The sequence below is a fragment of the Bubalus kerabau genome, chromosome 1 (genome assembly GCF_029407905.1).
Source record: "Bubalus kerabau isolate K-KA32 ecotype Philippines breed swamp buffalo chromosome 1, PCC_UOA_SB_1v2, whole genome shotgun sequence".
Classification (NCBI taxonomy): domain Eukaryota; kingdom Metazoa; phylum Chordata; class Mammalia; order Artiodactyla; family Bovidae; genus Bubalus; species Bubalus kerabau.
In genome coordinates, this window is record NC_073624.1 from 239,471,359 (window position 1) to 239,497,757 (window position 26,399).

At 42.0% G+C, this 26,399-nt stretch overlaps 2 long non-coding RNA genes across 21 annotated transcripts in view; one reads left to right on the plus strand and one right to left on the minus strand.

Annotated features, from left to right (window-relative positions):
• Positions 1–26,399, plus strand: part of LOC129636993 (uncharacterized) — a 499,812-nt gene that overhangs the window by 200,457 nt on the left and 272,956 nt on the right. Inside the window, exon 10 of one of the 20 annotated variants that reach the window (XR_008707282.1) lies at positions 17,318–17,429. The exons of the other annotated variants lie outside the window; for them this stretch is intronic. This is a non-coding gene — a long non-coding RNA (uncharacterized LOC129636993). The remainder of the gene's footprint in view (positions 1–17,317; positions 17,430–26,399) is intronic. 20 annotated transcript variants of the gene reach the window in all.
• Positions 1,389–18,335, minus strand: LOC129637058 (uncharacterized). Its single transcript, XR_008707329.1, has 4 exons — positions 18,151–18,335; positions 17,753–17,894; positions 11,320–11,594; positions 1,389–1,658 (listed from the first exon to the last, which is right to left on the minus strand). It is a non-coding gene; the product is annotated as an uncharacterized LOC129637058 (long non-coding RNA).

Genomic DNA, 26,399 nt, shown 5'->3' on the forward strand with positions numbered 1-26,399 from the left:
CGCGCTCACACACACACACACACACACAATCTTAGATAAGAGTAGAAGGATGGTTCTAAAGACAGTTAAATATTCCACACAAGTATCTTTTCTAGGTCACCGCCTAGAGACCTGGCTGATTGCAGCATAGCTACATAACTGCGCTGACGCATCCAGGAACCTTTTGTATGCAAAGCAGTTGAGGGAAGTCTGGGGCTTGGCATTGGAAATCTCAGTTAGGGCAGAACATTGACTCTAAAAAGAGGGATCATGCACTCAGGAAAACCTGGGGACCAACAGCTGCTCACTCAAAACCCAAACCTCGTAGCTCTTCAAATATTTATGAATAATTTCCTTTGACATGTTTGCTAACTGTTGAGGATATGAGTTTTTGCTGGTTCTTACTCATGGCCCATCTGAAGTCCCCTGGCCTGACCCTCTTGTGAAGTCATCCTGCTGAACAGACGCCATCCATCGTGTCAGGGCCATTGCCATAGCGTCGGCACACAGGGCGTAAACACAGGCTTTGCGGATCTCTGCTGCTTCAGCAGGAGGGAAGCTGCCGGTAAGGTGAGAAGGCTCATTCCTTTCAGCCCAGTTTTCTTTTCAGCAACACGGCCAGTTTAGAGGACACCGTACTTGGTACGTGAAATAGACAAGCAATGTTTTCAAATACTCTTGCATGATTATCTACTCTCTGTACCGAGGGTAAGATGTTTGGGTGTGTGACCGCATGAATGTATACATGGACACACACACACTTTTAAAGCTTTTAAACATAATGAGAATTTGTTAGCATCAGAAATCTGGACCAATTCCTCCAGGAGTCCTTTCCCTTTGACTTATTCCAAGTGACTCCTCCAAGCTCTTCTCTTCCCCCACCCCAGCAAGCTCCCCTAAATGGCCCTCATCAATCATGCCAAATGGTACAGTTGGCTTTGCACAGAGCACAAATGAGGATGAGGGGAAGACCCCCAAGCTCATTTTTCATGCCCATCTCACACAGGAACTGATCCCAGGTCTCCAGGGGTGAGCAGGCAGTACACAAATTCACTGTCCCACTTGCCCTCCCAGATAGAGGCACTTGGAGATTCTTTATTATTGTTTTTAATGGTCTAATATAAAGTGTATCTATTCACAAGATACATTGCCTGATGTAAGAATCTGTAACTGTATCCTGTTAACAATTCTTGCTGTTTATGGAGTACTGTCTTGACATACTTGTTAAACCTCAATAAATATGTTTTTAATAACCATATGGTATTTAACATATAATAACTGTCTTATTAGGTTTAAATTAAATTCTTGCTCATGACACTTAATTTAGAGTGTGACCAGTCTTTTCCTGGCTAAGAAGGGATTTGAAATAACTATGGTAAGGATACTTCTTTTGGAGAGAGGAGAATGTTTAAACATCATGTGTTTTAATGGTATGATTAAAGCAAGTTGCATTTTTAAAAATTCAGACATGGGGGCTCCTAATGAAAATAACATACAGTAGAGCTGTAACAATACAAGAAATTGACTAGTTATGGGGCCACATTCAGAATGCAGTTATTTCATGCCTGGTGCACATAAGTCTCTAAGGTATGCTAAGAGAACAGCTGGGGCTTACATGTTTTTTTGTTCTTCGTGTCCTTTTTCACCGCACAGCGTGAAGGTGGTAGACAGTGCTGATTCTGGGCAAAATAGGGAAGAACAAAAAATTAGGTCACAGTGCACTCACTTCCTTTATAGGTGCCCCCCCCCACGCACACTCTTTTTATTGTTGTTTTGTCACTTCACTCATTTTGTCCCTTGGTTACTCAGTTTCCCACCCAGGTGCCTGAAAAAGGCTATATATCCTTTCATGCTCCAATGCTTTCCTTAACACTTTGATAATCCCCACTGTGAAGGGGGAACAGGCAGAAAGAGACTTGCCCAGAGCCAGCTGGGGAGATGCGTGCCATGGTTGTCTTTGGATGATGGAATTTGTTCAGGCAGAGAGACTGCTCAAAGTGCTCTGGAGAAGCCAGAGGGAGAAAGCGAGTGTTAAGTCTCAGCCTGAGAAGCACCTGCTCTGTGGGGTTGGGTGAAGCATGAGGGAAAGAAAGCCCAAGTGAGAATCGTTGTAAGCGGAAGAGAGAGACTGAGAGAAATTCCAACTGTTGGAGAAGTCTCATAGCGAGCTGATTTCAGGAAAGTTTCTATGAAGTAAATGGCATTTGATCTAAGCCTTGAAACCCTTAGTTAGGTGACAATAAGCCCTGGTGAAATTAGAGGCCACTTTAGTTGCGGTCCCCCACCAGTAGCTCAGCCTCACTGAGAAACTTGAGTTCTCCAAGCCCTTTAAGTGGCCATTTGCAATCTGCTCTTCTAGACCAGGCTTTCTCAACCTCAGCACCGCTGACATCTGAGAAGGGTCATTCTTTGTTATGAGGCCTCTTTTCTGTGTGGTAGGATGTTGAGCAGCATCTCAGGGCTCTACCCACTAGATGTCAATAACACTTCCATTCCTCTCCAGTCGTGAAAACCAAACATATCTTCAGTCATTGCCGGATATCCCCAGGGAGAAAAATTGCCTCCCTTCTCCTGGTTGAGAATCACTGCTCTAGAGGAAAGAACAACACATAAAAATGCTGTTTGAGAGGCAGTAGAAACCTCAGGGTGTGTTTGAGAAATAATGAGTGGTCTACCATGATGAGTATTCGGGGTCTAAATGTAGGAGTTCTGGAAAATAAGTTACCAAGGGAGATGAGAGCCTGAGTTTGAACCACCATCGAATGGTGGGTAGATTTGGACTGAATTTGGAGGGTACTATGCAGTCACTGAAAAGTTTAGATAGAGGGAGACATAATTAAATCGCTTTGGAATACATTAGAGTAGAGCAATGACTTTCAAACTATTGTAAGAAATTTATTTACATAATGGTTCAGGGCATACAAATATACATTTAACAAAACTTTTGCAATTTTTATGTTATGTGCAGTACAGTCGATCTTTTCCTATTCTATTCTTAAAATGCTGGTCTTGATATACTATATGGTTTCATAACCTACTAACAGGCATTAAAGACAGGAAATGAGAGGTCAGAGAGTTTGGGAAGGGAATATTCAAGCGCTAGGCCAAAAATAATAAGAACCCAGTACTAGGATGGGAATGGGACAGAAGGAAGAGCTGGCAGGAACATTTCCGATACAGAGATGTAAGGAAGAAGGAAAAGTCAGGAAAAAAAATCATGGATTTTATTAATTTTCATAATTATTATTATTCTTGTGCCACCGACATAAGTTGATGCCAAGGTAATAGAGTTGGCAAAGGTTAGTTTTTGTTTTTATTTCTTTACTCATTTTTTGCAGGAAGGAGATACTATTTCTGGCTCTGGGCCTACAGAGTTTGAGCAGCTTAGCATGGTAGAAATGTCCAGCAAGCCACAGGAAAGGTGAACTGTGGCATGGAGGAGGGTCAGGGTGTTATTGTGGATTTATGAGTCATGCCTATGCAGGGCCTGGAGGATGAGGTCACCAGAGGAGGGGGAATGTGGTTTCTGAGTCTAATAGCCTCTCCTTGTATACTGATATCTATCTGAGTAATAATATTCATTTCTAGTATAATAAAGACCCACTCAGCAGATGGTATCACATCATATATAAGTCAAAGCAAACTCAAGATGTGATCCATGCCCTTTGAGAGGCTATAATTCATTTAGGCCTCCTGGCTTGAACCAAATGATTCTTTCATATTGCTTGAGCACCAGCTATCAGCTACACGCTATTCGAAGTGCTGAAAATAAAGCAGTAAATAAAATAAATCCTCCTGCCAGCATGGAGCTTATTCTCTAGTAGAGGGATACAGACAATAAACAAACACAAAATATATGTTATGTTAGATAGTGGTAAATGCTATGGAAGGAAAATAAAGCAGGGGAAGGGAGAGGGTGCCAGATGGAGAAACTGCAACTTTAAATCAGGGGAGCCTTTTTGAAAACCTGGTGATTGAGCCCCCTGGGAGTCCCCGGTTACTTGGGATGACTGACATGATAAAAGCATAATGAAACTAGTATTGATGGTCTCGAGGCAGAGTGTGATCGAAGGCTGTGAGAGGTAAGAGCAGGAGGCAGGGAGTAGGGGTCTTCTAGGAACATTTGGCTCTGGACTCCTCTTTTTACTGAAGCTTTGGAGGCATGGTCATTCATGCCGTTTAGGAGGCCGTAATTCATTTAGTTCCCCAGGCTTGAACTGAATGATAATATCATATTGCTTGAGCACCAACTATTAGCTACACACTATTCAAAGTGCTGAAAATAAGTAGTGAATAAAATAAATATTCCTGCTAGCCTGGAGGGCTTCCCTGATCTTGATTCCTGCCGTCTTTGTCTTCCTACATTCCCGTTTTGTAATCTCTTCTTTTCCAAAGCCCTTTCCCCTCTTATTTTTCGTTTGGAATTCACAAAATTCTGAACTCAGGGATCTCAGGGCATAACACTCCTGACAGGTGAGAGACACTGATCCTGTGTTCTGTGTACATCTTCTCATACCTGACCCTGGGGCACTGGTTCTTTGGGATGTTCAGAGTTATTACATGAAAATAGGCTTTTGTGGTCAAATTCATTTGGGAAATTCTGGGCTAAACAAGCTTAATGGGATTCCTGCCTGTTGCATTTCATAAAATCTGTAGTGTGCTATTGAACACTACAAATCTCCAAGAGGAAAGTGTGCATGATTTTACACTTATTTGGCCGTGGAAACCCATTGTTACGGAAAATCTCTCAGGGAATTGTTGTTGGAAGGTACACACTTCGGAAAACAGTCAATAGGTGATATTGTATGATGATGAGCTTCTGAATCCTACTTTTCTCATCCATAAATTGAGAATGTTGGTCTGCTGCCCCAAGGATGTCAACAGTACCACAGGGCTCTGTCCTTCACCTTAAGATTGTTCAGAATTTTAACCGTGAACTTGGTGAAGAGAAAAATAGATAATTATGACATCCGGAGATGACACAGTGCTGGGAAGGGTGACTAATAGGTCAGATGACACAACCAAGACTTACACTTATCTTGACATGTTAGAATAATAAGCCAAACTGATTTGCAGAAAATATAATAAGGGTAAATATATGGTCCTGCTTTTAGTTTCAGAAAAAAAAAAATGGTTTTTAAAGTGTAAGATGCGGGAGAGCAGGTTTGACAGCAGTTTAAGTAAAAAAAGAAAATGATCTTGGGATTTTGATTGACCACAAGTCCAAGATGAGCTATCAAGAGATGTGGCAGCTCTGAACTGAACCCTATGAGGCTTTATTAACAGAAATGATTGTATTCTGAGGGAGCTGTGGGCTCTCCTGGGGCTGGTTCTTCTGGTCTGCTGCCATGGAATATTAATAGCTAGCATTTTGGGGTGCTTGTTAAATGCTTATCACTACTTTATGCATGTTGTGTGTGTTACCTGGTTTAGTTCCCTCAATAAACACATCAGGTACCATTACAATAGTCATTTCCATCCTACAGAGGAGGACACTGAGACTCAGAAAGCATACCAAAAGTAAGCTGTGGAGCCTGGATTGGAAAGCGGGTAGTCTATGTCCAGAACCTGGATTAGCCTGACTTCTGTGAGGATGGCAAGAAATCTGAGAATTCTAAGATTTGAAGGCATGAGTGATACAAGGGCTACAAATGAGCACTGTCTCCTAACATATGGAAGCTCTTCTGTTGAAGAGATCTCAACTTGTGCTATGTACTTTATGGATGGGACTAGAAATGGCTACTCCAGTATTGCTGGGCTTCCCTTGTGGCTCAGCTGGTAAAGAATCCGCCTGCAATGTGGGAGACCTGTGTTTGGATTGGGAAGCTCCCCTGGAGAATGGAAAGCCTACCCACTCCAGTATTCTGACCTGGAGAATATACACGTCCTATACATGTTCTAAGGAGAAGACAATGGCAACCCACTCCAGGACTCTTGCCTGGAAAATCCCATGGGTGCAGGAGCCTGGTAGGCTGCAGTCCATGGGGTCGCAAACAGTTGGACACGACTGAGTGACTTTACTTTGACTTTTCACTTTCATGCATTGGAGAAGGAAATGGCAACCCACTGCAGTGTTCTTGCCTGGAGAATCCCAGGGACGGCGGAGCCTGGTGGACTGCCGTCTATGGGGTCGCACAGAGTCGGACACGACTGAAGCGACTTAGCAGCAGCAGTATACATGTTCTATACAGTCCATGGAATTCGCAAAGAGTCAGACACAACTGAGTGACATTCATAGGAATGGCTAGTGAAAATCACAGGGAGAAAGATTTCAATTCAACGTAAAGAAAGACTTTCTAAAGGGCCTGTTGTTTAGTCGCTAAATCGTGTCTGACTTTCTGCAACCCCATGGACTGCAGCACGCCAGGCTTCCCTTTCCTTCACTATCTCCTGGAGTCTGCTCAAACTCACATTCATTGTGTTGATAATACCATCCAACCATCTCATCCTCTGTCACTCCCTTCTCCTCCTGCTCTCAATCTTTCCCAGCATCAGAGTCTTTTCCAGTGAGTCTGCTCTTTTCATCAGGTGGCCAAAGTATTGGAGTTTCAGCTTCAGCATCAGTCCTTCTAATGAATATTCAGGGTTGATTTCCTTTAGGGTTCATTGATTTGATCTCCTTACTGCCCAAGGGACTCTCAAGTGTGTTCTCCAACACCGCAGTTCAAAAGCATCAATTTTTCTGTGCTCAACCTTCTTTATAGTGAAACTCTCACATCCATATGTGGCTACTGGAAAAACCATCGCTTTGACTGTATAGACTTTTGTTGGCAAAGTGATGTCTCTGCTTTTTAATATGCTGTCTGGGTTTGTCATAGCTTTTCTTGCAAGGAGCGAGTGTCTTTTAATTTCAGGGCTGCAGTCACCAGCTGCAGTGATTTTGGAGCCCAAGAAAATAAAATCTGTCACTGTTTCCATTGTTTCCTAGTCAATTTGCCATGAAGTGATGGGACTGGATGCCATGATCTTCGTTTTTTGAATGTTAAGTTTTAAGCCAGGTTTTGTACATTCCTTTTTCACTATCTAGTTCCTCTTTGCTTTCTGCCATTAGAGGGGTATTCTAAGGTCTAGACTAATCCAAAATGAATCGAGGAAACCTCATTAAACCTCTCTCTTTCTCCCCTTCCTCCCTTCCCACTCCCACTCTGTTCTACAGTATTCAGCTTGGTCATGGGTTCCATTGTTGGTAAAATTTTGACCTGCATGAACTAAGTGTGTAATTCATGTATTCAATAACTCAGTCAATCTGTTTGCTTATAATGTTTGAGGCACTTTGGAATACACAAAATAATATGACAAGAGTCCTTGCTTTCAAAGAGCTTCTAATCTAGTCAGGAAGAAAGATGTGTAAACAAATTACAGATGATCCTGGACCTATGGTGACTTAACTTGTGAGCTCTGCTTTCCTGACCCTTTTACCCTAAGTATTGTTGATGGTTAGTTGTTAAGTTAAGTAGTCATGTCTGACTCTTTTAAAAGCCCATGGACTGTTGCCTGCCAGGTTCCTCTGTCCATGGGATTTCCCAGGCAAAAATACCGTAGTACATTGCCATTTCCTTCTCCGAGGGGATCTTCCCCACACAGAGATCAAACCTGTATCTCCTGCACTGGCAGATGAATTATTTACCGCTGAGCCACCTAGGAAACCCCACCCTGAATGCTACTGTGTTTGGGGTTAACCAGTTGCAAAGGACATAGCCTTTCAATAGTTAATGATGGCCAAGGTCTAAGGGAATTCGGGGAACTCTGGTTGAAGTGAGAGAGCAAGAGCTCATGAGGAGGAGGAAGGAGGGGAGGAGATGGAAGCAGAATCAGTAGCCAAGGAAGAGTAACAGTGGGGCCAAGCTGTTTGTCCCTGAACCTTTAAGTGCTTTCAGAGGTATTAGTACCTGTTGAAACCTAGGGGTTTTGAGACCGATGACCCTAACTGTGGCAGCACAGAGCACCTGTGCTTATTCAAAGGCGGGTAACCAGGAAAAGAGAGCAGGTCTTATCCAAGCTCACTGGATTTTGTTTCAAGAAGCCTCATCCAGTCTAACCCTTGATGAGACGGTTTCCCTAAAGCACTTTCAGAATGTAGATTTGTGTTCAGCGTTTTATTCTCAGGTTCACTTTTCACTTTCGTGCATCGGAGAAGGAAATGGCAACCCACTCCAGTGTTCTTGCCTGGAGAATCCCAGGGACGGGGGAGCCTAGTGGACTGCTGTCTATGGGGTCGCACAGAGTTGGACACGACTGAAGCGACTTAGCAGCAGCAGCAATGCATTCTTGCAGAATCATTTTTCAACTCGTTTCATGTTAAGGTTGGAATTGTTATAGATTTATGGGCTTGCTTAGAGCAAGCTTTGCTCTTATGTCAAAGAACCAGTTGGGTCAAAAGGTAGAAGTTATCAAAAGTAAGGTAATCGCTCCCTTGTAACTGAGATGTGTATAGGATACAATGGAGGCACCAAGGAGGGGCTGACCTCCTGACCTCAGGGGCCTTGAGAGGTGGTCAGGGAGGTGCTCTTTGAAGTACCAGTAGGAATTATTCAGGAGACAAGAAAGAAAGGGACAGTACAAGTGGAGGAAGTAATGGGACCAATACCACAGAGTCCCACTAAAGTGTGGCTGTGGGATGGACTTTCACTTCTCAAATTATTCTGTGACTAGATCTTTCTCTACCACAATTGTTGTTGTTCAGTCGCTGAGCCATGTCCCTGGTGGCTCAGACAGTAAAGAATCCACCTGCAATACAGGAGACCTGGGTTCAATCCCATGGTCAGGAAGATTCCCTGAAGAAGGGAATGGCTACCCACTCCAATATTCTTGCCTAGAGAAGTCCATAGACAGAGAAGAGCCTGGCAGGCTACAGTCCATGGGGTCACAAAGAGTCAGACACGACTGAGTGATTACCAGAACTATGGGAAATCTATTGCTTAAGACATACAGGGTGATTTTAAGTGTGTGGCACAAACTCATAGCATCGGATAAGGCTGAATACTGAGAATTTCATTCCTTTTGAAATTCTGTTTTAATCCTTCTGAGCATGTCAAGGAGAAGTCTCAGATTCGTGCTGGTTGGCACACCCACATAGCCTTTAACAAGGAGAATACAAGTCTCAAGTTTCTCTCTCTCTGCCTCAATTGTCTCATCTTCAAAATGAGGGAAACAAAGTGGTAATAGGTACTAAGTCACAGAGTTGTAACAATAATATGAAATATTATACGTAAAGCATTCAGAACAGAGCCTGGCACACACTAAGTTACAGTTGACAGTTACCTTTTGTATGTTGTAACTGACACTGGTTTCATTTAAAATTAGATATATGAAAGTGAATGGCAATAAAAGGGGTACATGGAAAAGGCACAAATCAGGCAGGAAGAATGTGAATGAACACAGTTTGGGGACAATAAACCAGAATGATCTCTAAGGGTCTTTGTAATTCTCAAAGTCAAAGATTGTACTGATGAAGGAAGGGGGCCCAGAGAGGAAGGGAGCATTACCCAAGGTCACTGGGCTCATTAGTGGCAAAGCTAGGAGCAGATCCAAGGCCTCCAGATGCTCAGACTCACGTTCTTCCCTCTGGGTCTTGCTCATGGTCCAAAGCCCTGGGACTTCTCAGCTAAGAGAGCCCTGTCTTGGCCTTGCCCTGGCAAAAGGACTCCCAGCAGGGGTGCAGTCCTAGAAATGACTCGTTCCCTACTGCAGTGAACCCAGAGCCATATCCTAAAGCCAACAGTCGCCTGCTGTAATCTCACTGAATTCTTACTGAGCCCTGACACCACGTTCAACACTGGGAATTTGGGTGGGCCTGGAGTGCCTTTAGTATTACTGCTATAATTCAAAACATCCAAATTATTATTTTCTCCACAAGATGAAGCCAGGGGAGTGCTATTAAGTGGAGAGAAAAGTGTTTGTTACACTAGGCGTTCCAACAAAACGTCCTCCTTTGCCATTAAATCATAGCATTTCTAAATGAAATGATATTTTGCAAACTTTGGCAGGGCCTGAAATTTGGACATTGTACAGAATTTTTTCCTCCTCTTTCTCATTTGTGCTTTTTCTCCAAGTGATCCAGAGAACTACTATTTGCTGGCTACATTTTTCTTATTTGTCTTTCCTTATGACCCAAGTTTTTCACTTTCCCCAAAGACATCAGATAACTTGATTTTCTGCCCATAACTTATTTTTTAAGTAAATAATGAGGGTAATAAATAGAGGCTCAAGAGAACAACCCATTGTCTAAATGGATTGTTTCTTAGCATTCCCCTTCCTCTAGGATTAATCATGAAAGGCTTCGTAGAGAAAGACCTGTTACTTTGATGTTGTCAGAAAATTAATGAAATTGTATTGACATGACAATTGAACCCACAAAGACTGAATTTAATCAATTAAGTCTATGAAAAATGGCATCACCCACATTAAACTCTTGACTGAACAAGTATAGTCCTGTGTTCTCTGTGTGGACAGTACTAACAATCACCTACCCATTCTCTGGCAGCTCTGGGTGAAATGGGCTTACTCAGGTCCTAGCATTTCTCCTTTCTCTTGATCTTCACTAATAGGGCCTGCACAATTCATGAGGGTGGCTTCTGCATCCATAACCCCAAAACTGTTGGAGCTCAAAGACTAGGATTAGCAGCTGAGGAAATCCATTGACAGGCCTGGGGTGTATCTGGGTCTCAAATGGTCTGCTGTCCTCCTACAAGACCCTAGAGACTTGGAGTAGGCCTGAGGTTGCAAGTCAAACAACTCTGCCTGCGGTCTGGTTTACATTAAGGAAAATTCCCCCTAGTGACTTGGGAGGTGGGGCTTGCCTGCTCCCCTGCTCCCTGGCCCAGGAGCACACCAGGCCTCTTCTTTGTGTCTTTGGGCAGTATCTCTCAGTAGGCTTGGCTGTATCTCTCTTTGGGCCTCCTCTTTGTCCCTTTCCTGCCAGCTCTCCTTCCTTAAACAATTATTTAGGCCTATAACCTAATTTTGGAATGTTTGGACTCAGAACTCAGGGTACAAAAGTATTAAAGAGTATTTCCATTCCCTGGCTTGGCCTGGGAGATGCTCATTAATTGAATATCTTGGTGTTCATTCATTCACTCATTCATTCATTCAACAAATGTTTATTCAGAACTGTGCCAAGCACCATTCTAGACGCTATCTATGAACAACACAGACAAGAATGTTAGCTTACTTTGGAGCTTACATTCTTGGGATCAGGACCAGCTTCATGATATTCAGGGCCCAGTGCAAACGAAAACACAGAGCCCTTTGTTCAAAACTTGTTAATGATTTCAAGACAGTCACAACAGAGTATTAAACAAAAGGCAGGGGCCTTCTAGTGTGGGGCCCAGTGTTACTTACACAAGTTGCACACCCAGGAAGCTAGCCTCCAAGGAATAAGTAGAAGGTGAACTTGCTCATTACCAGTGGGTGGACAGTGCAAAGGATGGGACACAATACATCTTTCTACAGGAATGACAGTAGTTGGATTCTTCTTTGATAATTCCAGAGTAGACAATTTGGGGGAGTCTCAGGTCATCATAGATTATCATTAGTCATTGCACATATAAAGTATTGGCTTTGGGAGCTCTGAGTAGCAGAGTGATGGCTTGTGGAGAGCTGATGTGCTTGGGGTTCTAAAAAAAAAAAAAAAAAAGAAATCATATGCCTGCAAAGATGATACTTTTTAAGGCTAAACAGAGTAGAGTTACTTCTGATTGCTTCCTTACAGATAAAAATCCTTCCTTACAGATGAAAGTAAATGTGCCATGTGAATACAGAATGGCACTGAAACATGTAAAATATCATGTATGAAACGAGTTGCCAGTCCAGGTTTGATGCACAATTCTGGATGCTTGGGGCTGGTGCACTGGGATGACCCAGAGGGAGGGTATGGGGAGGGAGGAGGGTTCAGGATGGGGAACACAGGTATACCTGTGGCAGATTCATTTCGATATTTGGCAAAACTAATACAATATTGTAAAGTTTAAAAAAAAAAAGGCATATGAGATCAAAAATGAAAAAAAAAAACCCCAAAATTGTTGCAACTGCACATATGTTATTCTAATAATATGGGATGATCTGTTTAGAAGGGACGCCAGTGGAGTACCCATGCAGAACGTGGGTTCAGGGGTTAATTTCTGGATCTATAATCCATAGAGATCCTCAGTGTGGTTTTTGAATGCACTGACTGCTGCTGCTGCTGCTGCTAAGTCGCTTCAGTCATATCCGACTCTGTGTGACCCCATAGACAGCAGCCCACCAGGCTCCCCCATCCCTGGGGTTCTCCAGGCAAGAATAGTGGAGTGGGTTGCCATTTCCTTCTCCAATGTATGAAAGGGAAAAGTCAGAGTGCAGTTGCTCAGTCGTGTCCGACTCTTAGCTACCTCATGGACTGCAGCCTACCAGGCTCCTCCGTCCATGGGATTTTCCAGGCAAGAGTGCTGGAGTGGGCGCCATCACTGACTGCAGGTATCTATAAATGGCTAGTCTGTTGTTTCCTGAATTTCAGTTCCCAAGCTTATGCCAGCCCCTTCCATTACCCCCATTCAAATGTTTTTCTTTCATCCAAAAGTAATGAAAAGAGAGCCAAGGCTCTGACAGTCAGATTCTGTTAACTTCATTTCTGGAAAACAGACTGAGAACATGACTTTCAATTCCAGGCCCAACTGACAAGGAGGGAAGCTCAAGTGAGTGTGCTGGCATTTGCATTTTGAAGTTTTATGAAAATAAAAGAATTCATGTAATCTTTGGAAGTGAAAAACCAACTGAGTAATAGCACTGTGAAGGAAAGATTTTATTCTCAAAGTGACCATTTCACAACTTGGACTATTTGGGGGCTAATATGTTTAACAAGTGATGGTGGCTTGTCATCATTGACTTGTCCATTATATAAAAAGTTCACTGAATGAAGAGTCAGAATAGCTGGTTTTGAGTCTTATCTCTGCCACTAGTTCTCTGAACCTCGGGTTTTATCTGTAAAATGGGGATGCCAATTATCCATTACTGAGTAGTATCATGAGGTTCAAAACAGCAAGGTTTATGACAGTGCTTGTAACCTGCATAAAGCTTTATAAAATATAGGGTTTATTATTATTGTCTATAATTACTGTTATCTATATTAGTTTCCATTTTCCCATGGTGAACTCTTTACATGGCAAATGCAAAGATGGAATGAAAGAGGCATTGCAGGTGGAGCCCTCTGATTATTCACTTTAGGGGGGAAGTGGATAAAGTACAAGATTTTGCCTGGCAGTGATGATAGAGGGGAGCTGAATCCTGTCACAGAAAATTTGAAGGCCCTCCCCTTTTTCATTTCCCTCCATGAACTTCTGCCTGTAGTAATAAAAAATCCTGTGTTCGTGCCTGTGTTGCTTTATTTTAGGAGCTTGACTTTTATATGAATCTTTGTCCCTGTGTGGGATTGCTGAGTATTATTTTTGCCTCATCTTAGCAGTGAAGAAAGGGAAGTGTGTGACATTAAATGATTTGCCCAGGTCACCCAGAAAGCCAGTGATGGAGTCTCCAAGAGTCAATTGTGATTTCTCATTCTCCTCCCCTAGTCACCAGAAGAAACACCACAAAGTGTCTTGGATAGTCTGATATTCAGCCCTACTTCCCAGCCAGGACCAGAGACAATGGTTATTCCTACATGAACACTCTTGTGACCTTCTCCCGGTCCCAGCTTGACTGGGGAAAGGCATTGGAGGACTTTAGAAAGACCTGCTCTGGAGAGCCATTAATGACCAGCTTTGACTCTCAGGGTAGCCACTCACCAGCTCTGTAGCTTTGAACAAACGAGCCTATAAATGTACACATAAGTGTGGACACACATGGAGAATGAGGTTAAGAGAAAGAGGAGAAGAGAGAAAGGGAGATAAGCATGTGCTCAAGTTCAGGTTTAGTACATGATAGTAGTGCAAGAAATAACATTTTCATCTTTCTTTCCTCAGACTGACCTGCTGTTAAATCCCGACACACTTCTCAAGGGTTATCATAAAGCGTTATGGTTTTATTTGAATCAGGCATTATGTATCCTGGTTTCCCTGGCGGCTCAAGACTGTAAAGAATCTGCCTACAATGCAGGAGACCTGGGTTGGGAAGATGCCCTGGAGAAGGGATTGGCAACCCACTCCAGTATTCTTGCCTGGAAAATCCCATGGACAGAGGAGCCTGGTGGGCTACAGTCCAAAGGATCGCAAGGAGTCGGACACAACTGAGCGACTAACACTACTACTACTCTACATGTGCTGTATTCCCAGAAAATTGCTTGATTGCTTGTTAGTTCTTAGAAAGATGGTTATTTTATAATTTCTTAAAAGAGAACAGGCGTCAGAGAAGGTTAGGCCTCAGGCACTGTGTTCCCACAGCTCCCTGTATTTCCCCATGTAACTCTCAGGAGGGCCACTTGCTACTGCTTGTTTCAGTTTCTGTCTGTCCTGTCAGGCTCTCAGCCCCCTGAAGGCAGGGAGAGTGTCTGTTCTGGTTATCGTTGTTCCCACACTGGCACCAAGCCTACTCTGGCATATTCCAGCCAACCCTTAAATGTCAAGGAATGATTGTGTGAAAAATTAACAAGAGTTAAGTTTGTGGGTGCTAGGTTTAAAATGGGTTATTAAGAAACTAAGTGCATTTCAGGCCAATTTCCATCTTTTTTATTTTTTAGTTTTATTTTTATTTGGAGGATAATTGCTTTATAATGTTGTGTTGGTTTCTGCCATATAACAACATGAATCAGCTATAAGTGTACATATATCCCCTCCCTCCTGAGTCTCCTTCCCACCCTACCCCTCTAGGTCATCACAGAGCACCAGGCTGAGCTCCCTGTGTTATATAGCAGCTTTCTGCTAACTCTGTTTTACACATGGAAGTGTGTATATGTGAGCACTACTCTTTCCATTTGTCCCACCCTCTCCTTTCCTCACTGTGTTCACAAGTTCATCCTCTATGTCTGTGTCTCTATTCCTGCCCTGCAGATAGGATCGTCAGTATCATTTTTCTAGATTCCATATATGTGTGTTAGTATACAATATTTTTCTGATTTCACTCTGTATAATAGCATTTCCATCTTTTTGATATTAGTATGTGTAGGACATCCTGACAGTCAACACAAGTTCCTGATAAAAGGGAGAAACTTGGTCTGGCAGGGCCACATGTTCATTCATTCAACAAAATATATTGAACATCAGCTCTACATCAAGGACTATTCTGCCTGCTAGAATACATTCAAGAGTGACCTCAAGAAACCTAAGTCCCTACATTCCAGGAGATTATATTCCAGGAGGAGAAAACAGACAGTAAATAAATAAATATACGTCAGGTGATGCTAACTGTTATGAAAGAAAAGGAAGCTGGATAAGAGAACCAGAAAATGAGAGGGCTGCTGTGTCAGGATAACCAGAGATGCTGCAGATAAAGGGGGATTTGAGCAGAGACCTGAAGAGTGAGGGACTGAATCTATGGGTACCAGAGGAAGTGTGTTCAAAGTAGAAGGATCAGCTGAAGTTGACTATCATGACTGGCTTTGACTCTGATGGAGGTTGAAAGCCATGGGGATGAAGGGAAGCTGTTGGAGCCAGTGTGGTGACTGGAAAGAAAATATTATCCTTCTCCGAGCTTGCTCAGGGCAATCCTGGCTTCTCTTTCAGGCATATGCAGGTGACCATTCTTGTCTTTGGGCTAGAGAAACAGTTGTGGCTTTGTTTTACATGTTGGCTGATATTCTTATGAAGTTTTTAATGATGGAAAATGCAAACCTGCAGAAATGATTCCCACACTACCTGAAGGCCAAACACCTATTTACATTACTTGGGTTGCTTCAGGGCCTGGCCCTGACTCCTTGGCTCTGGGAGGGTACTGGTCAGGAATAGAGCTTTGGGGAGCCAACTCAGGCAGATGCCAGCCTGCCAGTCCCATCCCTTAGCCTCGGCCTCACCGGAATCCTGCACTGATGGATAATGGAAGAGCTCAGGCAGGCAAGAGGAGTGTGCTGCTCATCCATGGAACATCCAGTGCAGCAGCGACACAGTTAATCTTCTGTCTAGAAAATGTTTCAGGCAGCTTAGAGACAGGACATATTTCCAATTTCTCTTGAGAGGAGAAACACGGAAAAGTCGCACCTCCCAGTCAGTCCCCAGTTCACAGTGAAGAGCCTGAAAAATCACACACTAGTAGATGAGAAACAGATCATTGGAGCCGAGCGCTCCTCTGAGAAGCTCGGAAGCACAGTGGCAGCTGGAAAACCTTGTTTTCCTCAGGTTTCCAAACTTCCCTCAACGAACTTCACTGTTGGTCTCCGTCTGGTGTGAAATGATTAATTCCTTTAAATGATGCAGGGACTCAGAGATCTGGGACTGCTTGTCTCTCTTCTGAAACTAGCAAGAAACAGATTTTGTCACTACCTTCTAGTTTTGTGGTTTTTGTTTTTTAATCAGATCCTCTCCTCCATAAATATTTATGCTGGCAATTTAAAATGGCCAAGTGATGCCGCATTAACCTGGGGTACGCTTACCCTCAGTCATTGTTATTTAAATTTTACACCCTACCTGCTTTGACCACAGGATACACTTATCTGCTGATCTGAAGAACAAATATTCACTTATTATCTAATCCCAGGGTGATGCAGTACTTGGTAAAGTGGGAGGTGGAGGTGCTGACCTGGACTAAGAGGGCCTAAGAAGGCCAAGCAGATTGAGTGGCTGCTCAGTTTTGAAATTGTCTCAAAGTGTTCTATGAATTGTTCATTGATCCAAAATTATTTTTATTAATTGTTGTTTTGTGCTGGCTGTGGTGGTTACAGAATTGAATAAAATGTGACCCACAGTCTCAAGGAGATCACAGATTGGTAGGAGAACAGTGTGAAAATAGAAGATCAGTGTGACAGGAGTGTTGGTGGTGGTGGCCCAATGAAAAGTTTATCCCCCACATCTTCCCTTTATTCTTCCTGCCCTCCCTCTCTCCTTCCCTCCCTCCATCTTCATTATATATGATTGAGCATTTAATCTTTTATAATTACTAGTTGGGCTCCCCTGGTAGCTCAGTCGGTAAAGAGTGTGCCTGCGGTACAAGAGACCCAGGTTCAAACCCTGGGTCAGGAAGATCCCCTGGAGAAGGAAATGGCAACCCACTCCCGTATTCTTGCCTGGAAAATCCCATGGACAGAGGAACCTAATGGGCTACAGTCCATGGGGTCGCAAGAGTTAGACACAACTTAGCGACTAAACCACCAAACAGAGCACAAGACTGAGCTATTACCATCAATACACTGACCTTGTACTATTATCCAATATAAGTGAGAAATGTGTACTTTGGAGGAGCAATGCCTCCTAAATTGATGATCCTTCTTTTTTCACCCCTTCAGCCACAAATCTCTAGAAAACTCTCAGCATACTACAAGCAGTTTCTGAGAGCAGGAACTCAGTTTTTCCAGTTCCCCTCTACTTCCTGTTTACCTGGCACAGAGTAACAGCTCAGTAAGTACTGAATGAGTGAGTGAATGAATGAATAAAATATTCCAATTACCACTAAGTGGCTGGGAGACTCAACAATCCACCAGAAAATTGAATCTTCATAGGTGGCCAAACCAGATAGCTCAAGCCACAGTTGGAAAATTTACTCTGGGGTTTGAGTTGTATGCCATAGACATAACTCACTAAAAATATGTGGCTTTCCTGCCCAGGAGGCTTCCAGGCCCATCTAGGAATGACTCTCAAAGTATTCTGGCAGCTCTTTTGGTGGTTTCTTTTGCTGCTTGAAAGCTGGATTTTAGTAGAAAGAATGTTTTACCAATTCTTACCTGGAAAGTCCTGGTTATGCCCAAAGGGACCTTGACTGAGGATGTCTTGGGAGGAATCCACTGTGCCTCCCTGACAGACCCATCTATGCCCGGTTGCTATAATTCTGGGCCTTTGAATTTTGGCTTGCTCTGTGTCAAGTGCCTGGTGTGATAGAAGAGGTGGAAGGAGTTAGAATTTGACACTAGGGGATTGAAGGGCAAGAAGTGATACAAGCACTGTGATCTTAAAACCCGTATTAGTTTCCTATTGCAGCTATAACAAATTACCATAAACTTGGAGGCTTAAAAACAACACAAGTTTATTTGTTTATAGTTCTAAAGGGAAGAAGTGAAAAAAAAAAAAAAGAGAGAGAGAGAGAGAGTGAGTTAATAAGGGTAAAGCAAGGTGTCAACTGTACCAGTTGTCTGGGGTCTCCAGGGTTGAGTCTGTCCCTTGCCTCTTCTACTTTGAGAGGCTACTGGTATTCCTGGACTCCTGGCTGCATCATCCCAGTCTCTGCTCTTCTGGTCACATTGCTTTCTCCTCTCTTGTAGTCAGATCTCCCTCTGCATTCTTCTCATAGACTCTTGTGATTACCTTGGGCCAACCTAGATAATCCAGGTAATCCCCTCACTCATGATCCTTAATCACATCTAAATGTCATTTGCTAGATAAAGTAACACAGGTTCCAGAGATTAGGGAGTAGATAACTTTGGGGGAAACATTACTAAGCCTACCACAAGCCCTTTAGTTTTCCTGAAGCTATATATGTGTGTGTGTATAATATGCATATAAATGAATAATATTTACCTGGTGTTGACCATTACTCTTATACTGTAAAGACTATTAAAACACATGTTTTTTTTAAAATCTATTTATTTTTAATTGAAGGATAATTGCTTTAAATATTGCATTGGTTTCTGCCAAACATCAACACGAATCAGTCATAGGTACACGTATGTCCCCTCCCTCTGCCTCCCACCTCCAGCCCCATCCCACCCCTCTAGGTGTTAACAGAGTCCTGGTTTGAGTTCCCTGAGTTACACTGCAAATTCCCACTAGCTATCTATTTTGCATATGGTAATGTACATTTCCCTGTTACTCTTTCCATACATCCCACCCTTTCCTTTCTCCTCTCCGCTTGTGTCCATAAGTCTGTTCTCCATGTCTACATCTCCACTGCTGTTGTGGAAATAGGTTCATCAGTACCATCTTTCTAGATTCCATGCATGTGTGTTCATATATGATGTTGGTTTTTCTCTTTCTGACTTACTTCACTCTGTATAATAGGCTCTGGGGTCATCCACCTTCTTAGAGCTGACTCAAATGAAGTCTTTTTTATGACTGAGTAATATTCCATTCATATGTACCACAGCTTCTTTCTCCAGTCGATGGACATCTAAGTTGCTTCCATGTCCTAGCAATTGTAAATAGTGCTGCAGTGAACACTGGGGTACATGAAACACATGGTTTATTGTCATTGTGACCATTACTGACACTGTACTCTAGATCCCTGCTACACGTGCCAGTTAAAGCAAGTTGTCCTCAAACAGGGTATTTGTTTTAGTGAATTCCCCACCTCCTTCCAGTCCCAAATACACAGCAAAATTTGATTGATTGTTGCGTTTCTTAAGATCCAGGAAGTAAAACATACAAATCTTAGCTACAGCTCAACGAAGTTTTATATATGTTTACCCTCTAGGAACCAGATGCAGATCAAAATATAGAAAATCCCCAGCTCCTTCCTTAGGATGGTTTCCTCATTCTTCCTCCCAGTAGATTCTCCCAGGTAATTTTTCTCTTACCTGGATGCTTTCATTCAACACTATATACTTGAGAATCTTCTGTGGTTTTGCAAGAAACCAGAGGTTCACTCTTCTTCCATTGCAGTATAATATTCCATTATGTGACTGTGCCACAACTTATTTACCCACTCTATTGTTGATAGATATTTGGGATATTTACATTTTGTGGCCATGATAAATGAAGCTGTTGTGAATATCCTTGCATGTACCTTTCAGTGGCTATAAGCAGTCATTTCCATAGTCAAGAAGTTCAGTGTAAGGGAGAAAAATATGGAGATGCAAAGCCAATTTCACTTTTAAATACAATTTTGAAAATGATAGCAAATTCCATCCAGACCCAGATGTGGAGTTCTATGAACACAAAACACAAGGAAATGTTCTCATGCAAGTTAGGGAGGTCAGCTCAAATCCAGTGGAAGAATGTCTGAGAAATTCACAGACCTTGAATGGCCATGACTTTATGTCAGGGAAGAAACTTGGGTAGGAGCTGCAAGCCCCAATCAGATCAAATGAGCTAGCTGATCCCCATCCATTTAGGATAGAAGACTCTGGAAGGAATTGAATTAAACTCTGACATGTCTCTCTCTAAAAGATAGGTAGGTAGGTAGGTGGTAGATCCAGGAAGTAAAACATACAAATCTTAGCTACAGCTCAACGAAGTTTTATATATGTTTACCCTCTAGGAACCAGATGCAGATCAAAATATAGAAAATCCCCAGGTAGGTAGGTGGTAGAGGGGCACAGTTCAAAGATTACTAGGGAGGACTGTGGTTGATGACAAAGGAGGAGGAGTCTTTGGCAGCTTAAAGCAATTGAAATGTTAAAACAATCCGCATCAGTTTATTTTATGATCTTTCCTCAAGAGTTTCCTGCTGCACTGAATTCTTTCTGGAGCAGATTAAGAAGGAGAATCAATTAATGTGAATCTCATGTTACTGCAAACAGTTGGAGGTCTTAATTGGGCCAGGAGCGAGCAGGTGGTCCTTCACCAGCCAGCTATCCTTTCACCTGTCAGTCAAATGAGGAGAAGGCCTCCATTGCTCATTAGCAACCATTTGTCACCTCGAACAGAGCTTTGAAAGGATTTCTTTGAACTTTGTTTGGGATTGATTTTCTGCATATGCTGAGCTGTTACTGACAAACTCTGGGCAACTGCTCCTCTGTAACAAATTGCATTAAAAGAAAGGGTGAGACGATTATAACAGCCTCCAAATTACACAGCCTTGAAGGGTAGGATTCTCTCCTCACCTCCAGTCACTTCACAAAGCCTTCACTTTCTGACACTGCATTATAATAATAATAACCAGAATAACAAGAACTTTCTCCTCCTTATGAGGACTGTCCTGAATTTATCATCTTTTTTTTTCACTGCCATTCGTTCTAGACTAAAATGGATTCATAATGACTCTTAATTAAGAAAGGACTTTATACTTTGGCTTTGGCTCTTACTTTTCAAGGCGCATTCGGGAGAGGATTTGCATTATCCAGGGCTGGTTTGGAGCACTGCCCAGATGATCCTCAGGATGCTCTTTTAGCCTCTTTCTTTCATGCAGGGGCTGAAGTGGTGTGCTCAGTACTGTATCTTAAGTATACTCCATTGTGTCTAGCACAGAAGTGATGCTCAGTTAAGTATTTGAGTTAATTAATCGATTCAAAAGATAACCATCTTTTATCTTGTGGCTTAAGGGTAAATACACGTTGTGACTTGTCATAACCAAGCAGAGTAGTCATTGTTCAGTAGCCAGATAAATTACTAGAAAGAGTCAATTTTATTGACTAATTGATTTGTTTTACTGAGTATAAGAGCAAAACCTAGGTATTATGAAAATTTTTGAAGACATATGTAATTCTTATGAAGTTGTGATATCCCCTCCTATACAGCAGGGTCATATTTAAAGAAGCATGGGTGGTCCAGCAGGAAATAACCATCTTTACCCACATTTCTGTCAAAAATGGAAAGACACTGAAGACTTTACAACATGCGAGCTTTTCCTTAAACTTCTTATTTGTATTTCTTCTCTAAAACCAGAAAATGTCTGTCTCCATTTCTCTCTTTCCCTTCCCCTCTCCCCCTTTCTCTCTCTCCATCTCCTTCTTTTCCTCCCTCTTCCTTTTCTCTTTCTTTCCCTCTTCCTGCTTTTCTGTCTCTCTCTGCCCCCTCCACAGCAGAACACTTTGATCCGTTGAGTGATGGTAGCCCCACCCGCAGCCTTCCCAGTGCCTTTGCTTCTCCAACCACAGGACGGGAATTCATTTGCTATGGCTCTGAGGACATCGTTTAAAGAGAATCTCTCTAAACAGCTGCAGTTTTTTTCCAGAGAGCAAGGAGGGATCAAGGGATGGAGTTCTCCCTGCCACACACATGTTAATAATTATCATCCTATTTCATGTTAAAAAAATTAGAAAATTAATTTTAAAATTAAATCTTGCCATATACACATAACCACTTTACAGTTTTTTTGTGACTATGCTATACATTACAGTACTGAATCCTAATAATTTAGTGTTTTAAACATTTTCCCATGTAATTAATTAAATAATATCCAAAAATCTGATTTTTAGGGGCTGCTGACACTCAGCCATGCAGCGTCCACGTTGTTTTATGCAATTCTGCTGTTGGGCATTCGGGTTGACATGAGTTTTTGATATTTCTCTTCAATTCCATGCCATAGGGAGGCATTGACTCTAAAGGGTGGACTTTGAGACAGGAACCAGCCTAATGAAAGGAGGGTACTTTCATTAAAGGCTTAGGTCTCAAAATTTACTATACACATTTCCTTCTTGCTGGTTTGGCCTCCTAGGGGTCAGAAACTAAAGCTGTATCAATGGAAGCCAAGTGTGTGGGCTGCCAACTTGAGTCACATTAGGAAGTTCCCAAATCTCCTGGGCTGTATCTTTCTTTAGAACCTGACAGATCGAGGCATAGTGCAAATTAAATAGGATGAACCAAGCCAAATCTCCCCATCTTTCAAATTTCTGACTATAGGTCTGGAGCAGCAAGGGGACTTTTAACACTGACCTCTGGTAAAAAAAAAAAAAAAAAAAAAAAAATGATAACACTCTTGTGTTAATGGACCTGGAAAACCTCCAATTGCTAGAACCAGTGTAAAGAGGATGGGGGGGCATATTTTGCATTCTCAATTTTATTAGTTTGGTTCACTCCACCAGATTTTTATGCTCTGTTCCTCAGGAACCATGGACTGCCTATAAACCTTGAAAATTGCACTGAACTTTGGGAATAAATCCAGCCTCTGGTTGCTTAAGAGATTTTTAAAAAAAAATAGAAAAAGAGGAGCTTGTCAGAAGACAAGTGTCATTTCAGTGCTTGATGTTCTTCATTCTGGCAGTCCTGGGACCATTTCTGCCTTAGCTTATTTATAAGGGAAATAAATAGTCATCTTATGGGGGATTGACATCTGCCATGTGCCCTCTAAGTCCCACTGCTGAATACTCACTTTCCCACTAACATGGGCTTTCAGTGAGCAGAGCTCTTTGGGAATCAACGTAGATCCATGCTTATCCTGGAGTTGCCTTTTGACTACTCTAGGTGTTGGTTTCTGGCTGGGACCATTGTTTTGATCACCAGAGAACACCTGCTTTTGGTGTGCTTTCTTTCCCTCTGGCTAACATGTCATTTGGTTAGGGAAATGAGGTAGTGTGTCATCTCTCTGGTTTCCTTGCAAAGATGGTCATTCTGGGATTACACGGAAAAAAGAAATGATGTGAAAAATGTGACCAAAACTGAATTGGTGACACTAATAAGTGACCAGATTGGGTTGTATGTGAGACAGGTGTGAATTGGACATTGGTGTCTGATGGCTGTTTCTTCAAGGATGTGTCATAATTTCTTGACACTAGGCATGGACAAAGCAGAGGTTGTGTTAATTTGGAATGACAGCCTCTGTCCTGCCTGGGCTTGTGCATTGTTGAAGTTGACAAAAGTTGACTAAGGCAGGTACCTTCTGCTGGGAATCAGGCATTGTTTTTGACACTGACCTATACTTTTCTACTAATATTAGCTCTTTAATGAGGTCATGCTGCTATCAATTTTTAATATGTTTAAAAAAATCATAAATATCTGACCTTTTAGCTACTGAGGAGGCCTTCATAACCTTGTCATCGTCTGCACAGATTTCTGCTCTGCGTGTTTTCCTCATATCTTCTTTTATCACCACGCTTTTTCTATTTTTTTAATTAAAAAAACTAGAATCAGTTTTCATGTTGGCATTATGTATCATTCCATTGTTTGAAGAGCTACTCTATTGAGTCAATTACCCCAAGGGATAGGACTTAACATTCCCCCCATCTCTGTTATTATACTTACATTGTTCTCTCTCTAGTATTATAGCTTCTTTGGAGCCCCGTAGAACCCGTATTCTCAGGATGCCCTCTTCCCAGATCACTCCCTCAGTGGATACCAGCACGAAAGACCCTCTTCTAAAGATCTAGTCTGATCTGATACTAAATGGACTTAGATCTTTAAATCTTCTGCACTGAAGTCAGTGTTGAAAGAAACCATTTGAGTTACTATATATGAGATATAAAGTATCTGTATCTAGCTTGCAATTTATGATTCTAACCCATCCATGGTATTAGAGAAAGAGTAGCTTTGTTTAACAATCCTTGGTACTCGCTGAAAATTCCTTCCTTTGCCTCTTGGTTTTGCGTTTCCATTCTGCTATGGGACGTTGATATTGAAATTAACCTCTGCCAGTTTTGATTCACCTAGATATCATCAAAGAGTTAAAGAGTGGAATTCATAGTTTAGATCTTCCCACCAGCACTTAGGGAATGGTATTTAAACATAGAGCACTGTGTACTCACAAAACCATACATTAAAAAGGACTAGAGAAATAGGCTGTTAGGAACTCAAGTGAGAGCAAGAATGAAAGACTTGAAGTTGCTGGCTTCACAAACAAATATGGAACAAGAGAGGAACTGAGGCAAAGTTAATAATGGCTTAAAGTGTTGACTCTTTGTGATAATATTTCTATTTGCTAAAGTGAAAACTCTTTAAGAAGCAAAAGACTGACTCTATAACAGTAGAGTATCAAACCAAATGACAAGCAGTGTGGATAATTTGAGGGCAAGGATCTTCACACAGGCTCCTTGAGTGACTGAATAAGCTGTCCCTGTTAAGAAGCCTCTTTAAGCTGAGTTTTGATAGTCAATGCCCCTGGGCTCTAAGTCTTTGAAACAGGGCAATTTCTCAGAAAGAGTAATTAGTGCCTTGCTGTAGCACTGCCCCTGGGGCCTGTGCTTTGGGACCACTTTATAACTGAGGCTGCCTTGTCACAGAGTGCTTCAGGTGATTGTCAGAAACAAATCCTCCTTAAGCATCCCTTTTCCTTCTAGCTGATGGTTTTAATCTGTTGAAATCTGGAAACCTGATAAAAGCGAGGTGGCAAAGGCAACGTTGAGCAATGGAATCTGTGCCAGAGTTTAGTTGGACCTGGGTTAGACCAGAGGGAACACAGCCCACACTCCTTACCAGACTCATAAGGATGTGACAGGATACAATGAGATGTCTCAGTACTGAGCTACTGTCATGGGACATGTCTAATCCCAGGTGTCACTGCATAGATATTAATACATTGGGAGCCAGCTGATGGTGGTAAGTGGAAAGTCTAGCAGTAGGAAATAAACAAAAATTTCAGGCAGGTAGGCAAACTCTATTCTTACCGTTTCTAGAAATTTTCCTAATCTGTTCTTGCCTGCCGTTTCATACCATCTCTACTACTCTCTCCTCATTCATTGCACTCCAGTCACTAATGATTTGAGAACAGGCCCAAGTAGTTTCTGCCCCAGGACATTTGGACTTAAAGTACTAGGTGTCCCAGCTCCCTGTGTCTGACTTTTTTTTTTTTTTTTAATTATTTTTTATTGAAGGATACTTGCTTTACAGCATTTTGCTGTTTTCTGTCAAACCTCAACATGAATCAGCCATAGGTATACATATATCCCCTCCCTTTTGAACCTCCCTCCCATCTCCCTCCCCATCCCACCTCTCTAGGTTAATACAGAGCCCCTGTTTGAGTTTCCTGAGCCATACAGCAAATTTCTGTTGGCTGTCTATTTTACATATGGTAATGTAAGTTTCCATGTTATTCTTCCCATACATCTCACCCTCTCTTCCCCTTTCCCCATGTCCATAAGTCTATTCTCTATGTCTGTTTCTCCATTGTTGCCCTGTAAATAAATTCTTCAGTACCATTTTTCTAGATTCCGTGTATATGTTTTAGAATACAGTATTTATCTTTCTCTTTCTGACTCACTTCATTCTGTATAATAGGTTCTAGGTTCATCTACCTCATTAGAACTGACTCAAATGCATTCCTCTTTATGGCTAAGTGTTATTCCATTGTATATATATACCACAACTTCTTCATCCATTCATATGTTGATAGACATCAAGGTTGCTTCATGTTCTAGCTATTGTAAATCGTGCTGCAGTGAACAATGGGATACATGTGTCTCTTTCAATTTTGGTTTCCTCAGGGTATATGCCTAGGAATGGGATTGCTGGGTCATATGGTGGTTTAATTCCTAGTTTTTTTAAGGAGTCTCCATACTGTCTTCCATATGGCTGTATCAGTTTACATTCCCACCAACAGTGCCAGAGTGTTCCCTTTTCTTCACACCCTTTCCAGCATTTATTCTTTGTAGACTTTTTGATGAGGGCCATTCTGACCAGTATGAGGTGATATCTCATTGTCATTTTGATTTGCATTTCTCTAATAATGAACGGTGTTGAGCATCTTTTCATGTGTTTATTAGCCATCTGTATGTCTTCTTTGGAGAAATGTCTGTTTAGCTCTTTTCCCCACTTTTTGATTGGGTTGTTTGTTTTTCTGATATGACT